The sequence below is a fragment of the Corythoichthys intestinalis genome, chromosome 8, assembly GCF_030265065.1.
Source record: "Corythoichthys intestinalis isolate RoL2023-P3 chromosome 8, ASM3026506v1, whole genome shotgun sequence".
Taxonomy (NCBI): domain Eukaryota; kingdom Metazoa; phylum Chordata; class Actinopteri; order Syngnathiformes; family Syngnathidae; genus Corythoichthys; species Corythoichthys intestinalis.
This window is the reverse complement of record NC_080402.1, coordinates 55,204,982-55,219,836: the sequence shown is the minus strand read 5'-3', so window position 1 is coordinate 55,219,836 and position 14,855 is coordinate 55,204,982.

Genomic DNA, 14,855 nt, shown 5'->3' with positions numbered 1-14,855 from the left:
CTGAATGTTCCTGTGTCTACCGTGCGCAGTGTCATCAAAAGGTGTAAAGCCCATGGCACTGTGGCTAACCTCTCTAGATATGGACGGAAAAGAAAATTTGATGAGATATTTCAACGAAAGATTGTGCAGATGATGGATGAAGAACCTCGACTAACATCCGAACAAGTTCAAGCTGTCCTGCAGTCCGAGGGTACAACAGTGTCAACCCGTATTATCCGTAGATGTTTGAATGAAAAGGGACTGTATGGTAGGATACCCAGGAAGACCTCACTTCTGATCCAGAGACATAAAAAAGCCAGACTGGAGTTTGCCAAAACCTACCTGAGAAAGCCAAAAACGTTTTCGAAGAATGTTCTCTGGTCAGATGAGACAAAAGTAGAGCTTTTTGGGGAAAAGGCATCAACATAGCGTTTACAGGGGGAAAAAAACTGAGGCCTTCAAAGATAAGAACCCGGTCCCCACAGTCAAACATGGCGGAGGTTCCCTGATGTTTTGGGGTTGCTTTCCTACCTCTGGCACTGGACTGCTTGATCGTTTGCATGGCATTATGAAGTCTGAAGACTACCAACAAATTTTGCAGCATAATGTAGGGCCCGGTGTGAGAAAGCCTGGTCTTCCTCAGAGGTCATGGGTCTTCCAGCAGGACAATGACCCAAAACGCACTTCAAAAAGCACTAGAACATGGTTTGAGAGAAAGCACTGGAGACTTCTAAAGTGGCCAGCAATGAGTCCAGACCTGATTCCCATAGAACACCTGTGGAGAAATCTGAAAATGGCAGTTTGGGAAAGGCACCCTTCAAATCTTAGAAACCTGGAACAGTTGGCCAAAGAAGAATGGTCTAAAATTTCAGCAGAGCATTGCAAGAATCTCATTGATAGATACCAGAAGCGGTTGTTTGCAGTCATTTTGTGTAAAGGTTGTGCTACCAAGTTTTAGGCTGAGGATTTTGCCTGGCCCATTTTTGGAGTTTTGTGTAAAATGATAATGATTTAATTTTTTCTATTGTCTTTTGTGTTTTTTCATTGCAAGCAAAATAAATGAAGATATTACTACCAAAGCATTTGTAATTACAATCATTTTCTGGGAGAAATTGAGCATTATCTGACAGAATTGCAGGGGTGCCAATATTTTTGGCCAGCACTGTAAGCCTTACAGTGGGGAGAACAAGTATTTGATACACTGCCAATGGGTTTTCCCATTGACTGTGTATCAAATACTTGTTCTCCCCACTGTATGTGTAGGGGTGTAACGGTACACAAAAATCTCAGTTCGGTACGTACCTCGGTTTTGAGGTCACGGTTCGGTACATTCTGGTACAGTAAGAAAACGCAAAATATAAATGTGCTAGTTGTTTATTACACACTTTTGTGCTTTCAACAATAGGAACATTAGCCTATACAAAGCTAGAATTCTGCTCAAAAATAGAAAATACAATATTCTGAAATGTTGATATTTTGAAAAACAAAATAAGAATAATGTTGGCTAAGACTTTTTCTTTAAAAAAATATCTGATGTGCAAAATTGAACAGTTGCAACACTGATCAGTTTCAAGTTTCTCATATTAACTTTATGACCACAGCCTCAAAAAGTAAGGGTTAGGTAAGGGCTGTCAAACGATTAAAATTTTTGAGTTAATCACAGTTTAAAAATCAATTAATCGTAATTAATCGCAATTCAAACCATCTCTAAAATATACCATATTTTTCTATAAATTATTTTTGCAATGGAAAGACAACACACAAGACGGGTATATAAATTCAACATACTGTACATAAGTACTGTATTTGTTGATTATAACAATAAATCCACAAGATGGCATTAACATTAACATTCTTTCTGTTGAAGACATTTTCTTTTTCTCTGCACAAACAAACACACTACAGAGCCTTAGAACAGTAACAAAAACAGTATTATTTATAATAGTAATAATAAAAGTAATAATAATATTTATGATATAAATAGTGCACACATAATTGTGGCCCTCTTCCCTACTCATCCTCTAGCCAGTCGCTGAGGCAAACCAACTTATTTACATTTTCTGAGAGTTGTTCCATCTATATTCTTTTTTTAATTTGATTTCCCCACCCGGTGGGCCAACTTGCTTTTCTTTTCTTTCATGTTTACGTTTAATTGTTACCCACGCTGCTCACTGCACTTCTGAGTGGTGCGACGGCCTGGCCGTTTAATTGTTATCTTTTTTTGAGACTGTCAGTCAGCTGATCGTTGCGTCTGGCAGCTGGCTGCCTCCTTTCCCAACGTGACGTACTTTGATTGACGCTGGACGGGCAGACGACGACGCCGCCGCTGATGGGCCACCCGAGGAAGGGTGCCAACTTCAGAAACTAGCCGCTGTCATGTATCCATTGTGCAGCCCTTTGTTTACATTTGCGGCAATAACGACACTTGCTTTACGGCAGCTAAGCTGATACAAGGTAGTACTATTAGGCCGTTGTTTGAGCTCGCATCCCCGCTTGTGTGTTGTTAACCAAATAAAGGCAGCGTTAACAAAAGTCATCTGACCGCTCGTCATTTTACAGTCAACACTCAGAGTTCGCATTTGACAGCATACGTGCCGCGTACTTCCTCGCCAGCTGTTTGCTCGCCATTTATTCACCTGTGCATTTGATCGCTATTTTGTTACACTCCCGCTTTTTCAGTGAGGTATTTTGTGTTCATTCGTTATTGCATCGTATTTGTTCACCACTGTAAATAAGAGCACTGCAGCAGTAGAGGTAAACTGCCGTTTTCGTTCAACCCGTTTTGTTTGGTGTAGAAGCCAGGGTAGTGGCTGTCTTTTTTTATTTCCTTTTTACGATCAGGGTTTACTTAGCGGGTGGGGGTTAAGTGTAGTTTCATTTTGTTTGTTGTTTTGGCCTGGGCTTGCGCTGAAGCCAGCTCCTTCCGCATTTTGTATATTTTGTTCATTGCGAGTTCGACTTATGTGAATAAATTTGTGTCCACTTGCAACTTGTGTGTGTGGCTCGTTTTATGTTACGCCCTTAGCGAGCCGTCTGTGGGGACTGGGGCGTAATTAACGGTGGGATTATGGGATGCATGAGCAGGCATTCCACGCTTGCGTCAAATATTTTAACGTGATTAATTCAAAAAATCAATTACCGCCCGTTAACGTGCTAAATTTGACAGCACTTTACATTACGTCCGAAACTCGTTCGGTACGCCTCCGTTCCAAACCAAGCACCCCGAACCGAAACTGTTCAATACAAATACATGTTCCGTTACACCCTTACTTATGTGTGCGTCAGTTTGCCCCGACACAGCCATGTAAGCAATACTGAAATATTGCTCATTTGGCACACAGTAAGAAACCGAGCATTATCAAGCTTAATCTTTTCTGTGTTGTATTTTTTTTTCATGACTGTGGTCAAGCCTGCCTCCTGCGTAGTAAAAGCTGAGTTCAAGTTAAGTGCTAACGCTAATGAACAGCTACATCATTACAGTCTTGCGTGCTGCACTTGCTCTTTGCTGACATAATAGCTGCATGAATTCCGATTTGAGAGACTTGACAGTTCAGACCGCCACCACATTCTGGAACAATGTGGCCCAGATTGGATTTAATCCACATACGAAAGTGACCCAGATCGGATTTGAAATGGTCCACTTGTATGCGACTTGTCCCTTTCAGGCCATCAAGTTAATGCCTCACTCGAGTCGGAAAAAAACGAAAAAATCGGATCCTTGCATTAAAACCTGCAGTATGAATCTAGCCTAAGTTTCTTAGGACTGCTGATGAGTGTCTGGATTCTGTATAGTGGTGTTTTGGACCATTCCTCCTCACAAAACATTTCCAGTTCATGCAGTCACGATCAGGGGCGGACAGCGGGGAGGGGGTTGGGGTGGCCTGAGAGTCATTGAAACATTGGCCCACTTAATGAAATATGTTGGAAGGCATCCAGCCAGCAACACAGAGAGGTTTACTGCTAATACTCACTAACCTTGGCCAGAAATGATTCAGAACTGGAAATTATTCAGAACTGTGGATTTTCAGATCCACAAAAATGAAAACTGTAACCTGATCAAAATATACATGTAGGACTTATAATTCAAATTTTCTAAATTTTGGTATAGTAAAAATGCAGTTTTGAATATGGGAGTAGTCAGAGAGGTCCACCTCTAATATTCATTAAACCTGGCCAGAACTTATTCAAAATTGTGGATTTACAGTACCACAAGAATGAGAACTGTAACCTGATCAACGTATGCATGTAAGACTTTTAATTTAAAACTTCTAAACTTTTGGTACAGTAAAAATACATAGTTTTGAGTATGGAAGTAGACAGAGGTCCACTACAGGATTTACAATGCCACAAAACTGAGAACTGTAACCGACTAAAATGACCCATTGCTCAGGGGAATCGCATACCGTAATTTTCGGACTATAAACCGCTACTTTTTTCCTTCATTTTGAATCCTGCGGCTTATAGTCCAGTGCATCTTATTTGTTGATTTATTTGGATTAATAGGTAACACTTTATATGACAGCGGTGTCATAAGATTGCCATAAGACCGTCATAACTATGAATGACACTATCATGAATGCTTATGACAGATGTCATTAAGTGTCTTCTAGCAAATTATGTCATTAACTCCATTTATGTCCAGCTTGCCTCTTTTACATCCATTCAAAAGTGAGATAATTTGCCAGATAACCCTAAAGTGTTATAAGCATTCATTAATTCTCATGACAGTGTCATGTCATAATTATGATTGTCTAATGACAGTCTTATGGCGCCACTGTCAAAGGGTTACCAAATTCCATAATTATTATAAGTAATGAAACAACTGGAACAGTAACTGAAGAAATGTTTAGCACAGAACATGCATTTTGATTGTTATTTACATCTGTAGCGCGATGCATGCTAGGAGGCATATTGGACAACAACAGTATTGGCAGCAGAGGTTGACGGTCTCCCCCAATGGAGCAGTGATGGCCAAATGACGCGTCTTGAAACAATGAAGCTTTGCAGCGAATTGGTTAAAAGCTTCATGGTGGTTCATTTGGTCTTATGACAGTTGTATGATGCCGCTGTCAAATAATGTGTTACCGGTTAATATCTTTTGGTGTAAATATCCCATAATACAGTGAGGACAGCTGCAGCTTATAGTTCAGTGCAGCTTATCTATGAACAAATGCTGTTTCCGTGTTAAAATTACGGTAATATAATACTGACGTGACAGCGCACGGAACGCACGTGTAGATGGAGCAGTTTTAAGATGGGCAACTTTATTTCTTTAAAAAAAAAAAAAAAAAAAAATGATGATGATGATGATGAGATGGGGAGGGGGTTCATCTTGCCAGATGATTTGCAACAATTCACCTGCAGCCCCACTTGATCCTTGGGATTTTCCACAGGACCCTTGGTACTGCATTTGCGGGCCCTTTCGAAAATCGAATGTTGCTGGTTGCTATTGATGCTCTTAGTAACTGGCCAGAGGTAGCTATCATGAAATCCACCACATCGGAAAAGACAATTGAGAAGTTAGGAGAGATGTTTAGCTGTTTCGGAGCCCCTGCACAACTCGTGTCAGATAACGGACCCCGATTTGTGTCAAAAGAAATGGTTGAATTCTTGCAAGCCATTAGGGTTCAACACATAAAGTCTGCTCCTTATCACCCGGCAACCTACCACCATCATTGCTCAAACTGGGCCTATTTCCTACACAGTTCAGACAGCTGATTGTGTTTGGTGTCACCATGTGGATCAATTGTTGGGAACACCAGGCACTACTCCAGAACTGAGTGGGATGATTATAGCAGAGCTTATATCAGAATTGTCTAGCTTACCAGATGTGTCAAAACAAAACAATCCTGCAGTAATTGTGTCCAATTCAAACAGTGCAAAAATGGAACCTGAAACAGTACCGGAATCTGTTTCCACAAGTGAAAAATCTAAAGTGACTGTTGAACGTCGTTATCCTGCACGTGACAGGCAACCGCCTGCTAGGTTGGATTTATAAGTAATAACTAAGATGGGGAAAAGCAGGAGGTTCTTTTGTGTTTATTCCTGGGACATGTTATGTAAGGGGAGAGGAGATATAACATATTTATGTCACACTGCTGTTGCTATAGTTGTGCACTCCCTGTTGGTGTAGTATGCACTCCCTGTGGGTGTGGTATTACAGTAGAAAGAACCCCTACCTGATGAGTCGTTGCACATATGATGAGAAGCACACTGACTAAAGAAGTGCTGTTTCACTCAAAAGAGTTGGGAACAACGTGAGCACACTGAAGTCAACTCCATGGCCGCTCGCTGCAGTTACCGTAATGCTTGACGCGGGTGCACTAACTTTAGAGTCCGCTCATTTGACGACGGCCCCACCAATGAAATCCCGGGTATCCCTGTGTGCCAGTTCGCCCCTTGGTCAGGACTCCCAAAATCTAGATCTGATTCCAATCCCTATAAAAATAATATAAAATAAAAGTAACATGGCGGCACGGTGGCTGAGTGGTTAGCACGTCTGCCTCACAGTTCTGAGATCAAGGGTTCAATCCCGGGCTTTGGCCTTCCTGTGTGGAGTTTGCATGTTCTCCCCGTGCCTGCGTGGGTTTCCTCCGGGAACTCCGGTTTCCTCCCACATCCCAAAAACATGCATGGTAGGCTGATTGAACACTCTAAATTGTCCGTAGGTATGAGTGTGTGCGTGAATGGTTGTATGTCTCCTTGTGCCCTGCGATTGGCTGGCAACCAGTTCAGGGTGTTCCCTGCCTACTGCCCGTAGTTAGCTGGGGTAGGCTCCAGCACCTCTGCGACTCTCGTGAGGAAAAAGCGGCATGGAAAATGAATGAATGAATGAATAAAAGTAACATTTACTGACCACCACAATGTTTTTTATTCATTTCTTTTAGTGTTTCTGAATGCCAAGGAGTTGCACTTTTGAACTAATTCAAATTTTTTTTCAAGCTTTTTATCTGAGTTTGTTCTACATAATAAATTGTCCTTGTGAGTGCTCGTCCGAGACTGGTGATTCCATACTTTTTGCTAGGGTTTGTAGATGAAGAGCATTCTCAATCAGACTTGAGATGGCTGCGATTGCAACCACCCCCAATTTCATCATGTCGGAAAAAAAATTAAACCAAAGAAGCGTACAGATATAAACACAAAAATGCACCAATACACACAGGTACAAGCCATGTGCGTGGCAAAAGTGCTTGTGTTTTCTGTAATTAGCTGTTGTGGTACCTTTGTGAGCCATAGACATTCTTCCATTCATTTTGATATAAGCCTCAGAAGACTGAAGCTGCCTGCTGTGTTTATTAAAATTATAATAACCCCTTACTCATTAGGCCATCTCACAAACTGACAGATTGGTAGCAACACATACACAGCAGTTAGAAAATACATATGCATATGAAGGGGCTGGGAGGTTAGATTATTTTATTTTTGTTTTATTTCATTTAAAAAGAAAAAAAAAAACACTCTGCTGTTCAGCTGCTTGACACAGAGAATGGGAATCTGAGTGTCCTATTGGTCTAAACAGTTTTAATGTGTCACATGAGAGTCTGATATACTCCCATTGTGATTATTCATTGTGTTTCGTTTATTAGGAGCATGCAGCGAGCAGGGAAGGGTTATGGGGGGACAGAAAGGACAATAGAAAAGGAGAGAGAGAGACAGAAGAACAAACAAAAACCCAAAAATACATTTAACACCTACGCTAACTACACTGCAAATTTATGTCTTAATCAGATATTTTTTCTTAAATCTAGTCAAATAATTTTCTCAGATTATTCCACTCTAAGTATAGTAAAGATTACTATATGCTAATATTAAGATCATACTTCTTAAGGTCTTTTTGTTGTTGTTTGTTTTAATTTTTTTTTTTTACAGTTCACATTTACTGTAAAAACGTAACTTTTTAAAAATATTTAAATTCCCTTGTTTTCTGTGTAAATCTACTAGAAATAAGTGTACTACTAGAAATTATCTGCCAGTTCTTCAAATAAATTTTATTCAGATTTCTTGAAATAAGAAAAATAGCTATCTGAAAATAAGTTTAATAGACTTATTATTAACAAAACGTTAGTATATTTAATATTTTAAAAAGCTTGTTTGAAACATTCTTAGTTCAAGAATAGATCTTGTTCAAAAAATTATTATTGAAAAGCATTTTTCTACACTTAGGTGAAAAATGACAAACATTTAAATGAATGGGCTCAATTTGAACAAATAGTAATATTTAAGTAGAATAATCAGACGCATTAATCGGTTGGTCTTTAATACTCAAAACAAGGTGGCGAAAATTATGAGATTTAAGAAAAATAATCTGATTAAGATGTTATAAATTTGCAGTGTGTGCACAAGCAGATGTGTGTTGACAGCTTAGTTAGGCTAGCAGCGGAGAAAACGGAACCGAATTACAGTACTTGCATCCACGGGTAAGCCAACGGCCATTGGCTGTAGAGCTTACAGGTCTTAATTCACAACAGATAAATAAAGAGAAATAAATCAATATACAGTCATGGACGAAATTATTGGCACCCCTGGAATTTTTCCAGGAAATAGTTTCTCCCAGACATTAACACAATTACAAAGGTATTCCGTATGAATTTGTTTATTTTTTCAAATTGCATTGGAAAAACACAAAAAAGCTAAAGAGAAAAGCCAAAATGTACAGAATTTTACACAGAATGCAAAAATTGGGCTGGACAAAATTGTTGGCCCCCTCAGCTCAATAATTGGTTGTGCATCCTTTAAAAGAAATAACGGAACGCAATAGCTTCCTATGACCATCAACAAGTTTCGTGCACCTCTCAGATGGAATTTTGGACCACTTTTCTTTTGTCAACTGTTCCAGGTCTCTCAATTTTAAAAGGTGACTTCATGCAAAAGCAATTTTGAAATCTCTCCATAGGTGTTCAATTGGATTTAGAACCGGACACATTAATGGCCACCTCAGAATTCTCCAGCGCTTTGTCTCCAACCATTTCATGGTGCTATTTGAGGTAGGTTTTGGGTCATCGTCCTGTTGGATCACCCATGAACTCTGATGCAGACCCAGTTTTCTGACACTACATCCTACATTGCGGCCCAAAACGCTTTGATGAGTCTCCAGATTTGATGACTCCTTGCACACTGGCAAGGTTATAGGAAGCGATTGCTTTCTGTTATTTCTTCCAAATGATGTCCAAACAAATATTGAGGTGAGGGTGCCAACAATTTTGTACAGCCTATTGTTTGATTTTTTTTTTTTTTTTTTTTCTAAAATTGTGTCAGTTTTGACTTTTTTCTCAGCTTTTTTGTGTTTTTTTTTTCCAATGCACATCCAAAAAATAAACACATTCATACTGAAAATATTTGTAATTGCATTCATTTCTATGAGAAATGCTGTATTTTCTGGAAAAATTCCAGGGGCCCCAGTAATTTCGTCCATGACTGTACTTTGCAAGTAATTCCAGGCCTCCAATTTTCCTTCAAATCTTTTGTACTTTTTTCCAGTATTGATGTGAAATGGGTCTTAAATTGTATTTATTATGGTCTTACAAAAGTCTTTAAAAGTCTTAAATTTGGCTTGTTGAAATTGCCAGAGACCCTTTTAAATGACATGTTTTAAGGCTTAGATTACTATGAAAAAAATAATTTTCTTCCGTCACTCTTGGTTTTATTGTATTGTTAAAAAGTTCCTTTTTTTTTTTTTTTTTTGGAAGGGGTGGGTCAACATATATTTTGTGTCATTTTAAAAAATCAATATGTGGGTATTGCTGGCGCTGGAAATTTTAATCATAATAGATTAAGTGGTTACCCAAAACCTTGAAATGTTCTTCCTCTGGCCAACATGCACCCTCCCACCAGGTTTGACGACAGTATGAGTCTTTGAATAAATTCTGGCAGAAAACAGGTCGATAGACAGATTTGTGTGAATTATTGTGCAATTGTCTGTAGAACCTAATAGATGGCACTAAAAAGCTTTATTTTAAAAACATCTCTGCTGAAAGGGAATAGCAGAACTGTAAAACAAACTGCTTGTGTCATAACATAAGAGAAGGCAACACACAAAAAGCCTTTCTGAGAATGTACCTATCAAGAAAAGAAAAAAAAAAAAACAGCCACTGTACATCTGTAGTCTGGGAAATTAAACCATAAAATAATGATAATTGAGATGACCTCCTACCGACTAAATGCAGCCAGCAAAGGTACGTCGTTCACTGATTGCCAGGCAATCAGAGCGAGAGACAGCGAGAACCAAAAGTGGTATTTACCATGTGGCAAAATGGATTTTGTCATGTGGAATTTTTTTTGCCATGTTGCAAAATTGGCATGGCAAAATCCATGTTGCCACATGGAAAACAAAATGCCACATGGCAAAATCCATTTTGTCACATGGAAAAAATAAATGCCACATGGCAAAAAAAAAAAAAAATGCCACATGGCAAAATCAATTTTTTCATATGGCAAAAAAAGCCACATGGCAATATCCATTTTGCCACATGGCAAAATCCATTTTGCCACATGGCAAAAAAAAAGGCACACGACAAAATCCATTTTGCCACATGGCTAAACAAATGCCACATGGCAAAATCCATTTGCCACATGGCTAAAAATGCCACATGGCTAAATCAATTTTGCCACATGGCAAAAAAATGCCACATGGAAAAATCCATTTTGCCACATTGCAAAAACAAACAAAAAAAATGCCACATGGCAAAATCAATTTTGCCACATGGCAAAAAAAAGCCACACGGCAAAATCAATTTTGCCAAATGGCAAAAAAAATGCCACATGGCAAAACATTTTTGCCAAATGGCAAAATCCATTTTGCCACATGGCAAATACCACTTTTGGTTCCCAGCCCTGCTGATCAGAGCTGAGGGAAATTAAGGTCATCTCAGCTGTTTAAAAGATGGTTTCTGTCATACTTGCAACAGTACCCGTGTACAGATTTCAATATCACTCAATTTCAAATCTCTATTTCCTTTTATTTTACTGCTCTGCTAAAAAAAAAATATTTTTTCCTCTTGTTTTACGTCCAGACAACAACGGTTTTACAATAAGCCATCAGTCCACCTTGTCAGCCAAAAATATCTTGTATGATTAGTTCATACATTTTAGATGTTATGGGAGGAACAGCATTTCTTGCTCGATTGTTATAGAGATATAAAAGTTACTGAAGCTGTTTTTTAAATGTTTATCTGTCTACATTATGTTCAAGTTTTCTCTTTGTCATAAGATTTTTTTTTTTTTTTTTAATTCTTAAGATTATTTTGTAGCCATGTAGTTGACAGTTGTTTTGGGCAGATGGGTGTGTATGGGTGAATAGCCGAGTGTTTTTAGGAGTGTGTGGACCAGGAACCCTAGGGTGAAGGATTAAGAAGGAGCCAATGTAGAAAAGGTTCACGTTTGGTCTCTTAGGGAGATCTCTATCACACCCACTAATCTTAGAATAAAAGAAGGAAAGCGAGAATAGCGAAGATAGATGACGTTATTGCGCAGACTTGCTAACTCTGTCATTTCCCCAAAGCTAAAGCTGCAAGTGTCATCTGATGGATCATTAAAAAATAGTAGATTAAGACAACTAAATATTTTTTAGAAAATAAAAAATAATAATTTTCTTAGTTTTTGGTATTATGGTGTTCTATTGCATAGAAGGATTACAGCAGAATAACCACGAAGGACGCCCTTAATTTTCAGAAGGTATGATGCTACTTTAAATTACATGTTTGTACTTACTGTACTATTTTTACTATTTACTTTGCTTCCCTTTTCGGGCAGTCGTGGTCCATTTGGTGTTTACATTTTTGGTGAGCTGTAGTGGTAGCGTAAATCTTTTTGGGGACAAAAGATCAATAGTTCAATTCCTGGCTACGACTGCTCACTGTTTAAGTGTCCTTGAGCAAGACACTTCAACCCTAAATTGTTACCAGTGGTGTTAGGAATGTGAACACATAGCGCTTTGTAACCCTGTGAAAGTGACTGAGTAGGTCAACTTTACTTATTTTCTTGCTTTGTCAATTGATGAAAATGGTGGCAGGTTAATTTAAAAAAAAAAAAAAAAAAAAATTGTAATTCTATTCCATTCTTTCTTATAAGTAGTAGATGAAAATAAGACATTAGAAAACAAATCCCAGAATAAAATTAGGCAAGTCTACACAACAAAAACTATGATTTATAAACCATGTCTATATGCCCATGTCATGTAAATACTGTGTTTATGCTTTTTAAAGGTACAATTAGAGCTATACTGCAGCACTTGATTTTCATCTCAGTAGAAAGTCTAAGTGTTCATTATTTTGGGACATTTAAATGAATATGGCTACACTTACTCTGGGACAAAATATTTTTCTTTTAATAGCTCCACTTACAAGATGTATCAGTGTAAATGGGTCATAATGACCCGCATGCATTTTCTATAGAATCCAATGAGAACACTTTTTTTTTTTTTTTTTTTAAACTGTGCCTGTCAGGAATAAATTCCCTTGTAGAGACCACACTGAATATATTAAAAGTATGTTTTGGTGTAACTATTTTTAGTCATTTTAAAAAAGCCCAACCAAATAAAGACCTGGAGTCCATATATCATTCACTTACAGCCTCTCTGAGTCCAAAAGGATTGGATGTCTAGTGCCATCAATTGCAGCCAATGAGGCAAAATGAGTGCGTTGTAAAAGAATCGAATCGAATTGAATCTTTATTGCCATTGTAGCATGTACAGCACATCTTTTATATTAGGCGCAGAGGTGGGTAGAGTAGCCAAAAATTTGACTCAAGTAAGAGTAGCGTTAATTCAAAATATTATTACTCAAGTAAAAGTAAAAGTAGTCATACAAATAAATGTACTCAAGCACAAGTAAAAAAGCCTTTGGTGAAAACACTCAAGTAATGAGTAACATTGTAAATAACTACTTACGATGTTTAATAGTTTGGGATTTTTCTTCTCAGCACAAATTTATCTGTATGAACTGTTATTATTATACTGTACAATATCCCATTACATAACTAAACCAAGCGGGAAAAAAAAAAGTCATTCAATTAAAAAATTACAGAAAAGAAGCATCCTTCGTCCAAAGAGCATGAGTGCCTTCTAGTCGTATACTTCATAATGTATTGACATGACACATTCCCCATTCAATGCGTCATGCCTTCCCGAAGGGGGCTGTCCAACACTCCGCTTCATTTATTAGCAGTCGGTCACATGCCGGATTGAGGTTGAAAGAGTACGAAAGCTGTACCGCATACAAACAGGAAGGATTGTCGCAGGAGTGATTTATCGAGGATTCAATGTAATGATAATATTTTTTGTACCATGCATGCATTTTGAAACGTTGTGAAAAAAATCAATCGGAGAATTTCGCCGCTACAGCATCGCCATTATACTTCGCAATGTTTACGTTGCTTTTAACCAAGAGTTGAGACTCTTTTACATCCATATCTATAAAGAATCCACAGATTTAAACATTTGTTCACAAGACTTTTCAGCAGATGAGCTCTGTTTACATAAGGAGGCCGCTAGCAACATTCATTAACAGATTGTACTTCGACATACCGTATTGGCCCGAATATAAGACGGTGTTTTTTGCTTTGAAATAACACTAAAAAGGGGGGGGGGGGTTGTCTTACATTCGCGGTCTAGACATTATTCCCATTCATGACGCTAGATGGCGCCAGACATCATTGATGCAATGTGCTCTCATGACAGATCTCAGCTACTTTCCCCATTCACGACGCTAGATGGCGCCAGATATCATTGAAGCGATGTTCTATCATGACCGTTCTCAGCTACTAGCCAGTTTGCATTATTTTATTGCAATGGTTTTCCTTATTCAGATTTGTTTCAAGACTACAGTTACAGTTAGACTTCACTTTGATGGTTAATGCAATTTTGTTGTTTTATCACAATAGATTGGTTTATTTACATTTCAAAAACCAGAACCCATTCATATACGAATGTGATTGCACTTTAGTTTACATATTTAAATGTTCAGATATTAAGATTTGAATGAGGCAAAATAACATGCTTTTTTTCTCAAATATATTGTTATAATCCTTTGTTTCGGATGTACTGTAATTATTTTTTGTATAAAAATTAATTTGGTGTTCAAAAAGTCTTTTTTCAAACTTGTGTCTTGAAAAAGAGGGGGTCCCGTTGGGCGCGTGCTGGTCTCGCGGGCGGGCGGGCGGGTGTACTGTGCGGGCGCCGGTCGGGGGCCGCGGCCCTTGCCCGGCCGGCCAGGGTGGGGTGGAGTGGGGCGTGGGTTGGGTGGTGTGTGTGGCGGCCATAGTTCCCTCCCGGGACGGCCCTGCCAGAGCCGCGTCTCCTTGTACCGGATACCGGGGAGGTGCCCCCAGGTGTTATACCGCGCATCCCTCCTGGCCAGGGGGTTGGCTGGGGGGGGATGCGCCTCCGTCCCCTTAGTCTGTCTCTGGCCCTGTCCGCCTCCCTGGGCTGCGGCGGCTGCCGCTGCCCTCCTGCCAGCGGGGTTGTCGGCGGGGCCTCGTGGGGCCTGCGGGGCCCTGGGTGGGGCTTGCTGTTCCTTGCTGGTGAGGTGGACATCCCCTGGTCTCCGGCGTTTGGCGTAGCGCCTGCTCGGGGTGCACGGTAGGTGCTCGGGCTGCGGGGGGAGGGGTGGGCGGTTGCGCCGTGGGTGGCCTGGGGCGGGGGTTGATCGTCACTTAAAGACATTAGACCCCAATCTCATTGAAAAGCCGTTTGATTGTTTTTTAGCGAAAACGTGCCAAATATTGCCAACAATCGTCCTGCTTTGTCAGTGTTGTATCAGTAAACCAGCGATCACTGTTTGACATGTTCAGTGCTAAATAACCCTACAATATTCCAAAGGAGTTGATACTGCGAGCAGCAAAAATAAAAACTTCTGCTGTCCAATGACACTGTTGTTTTTGAT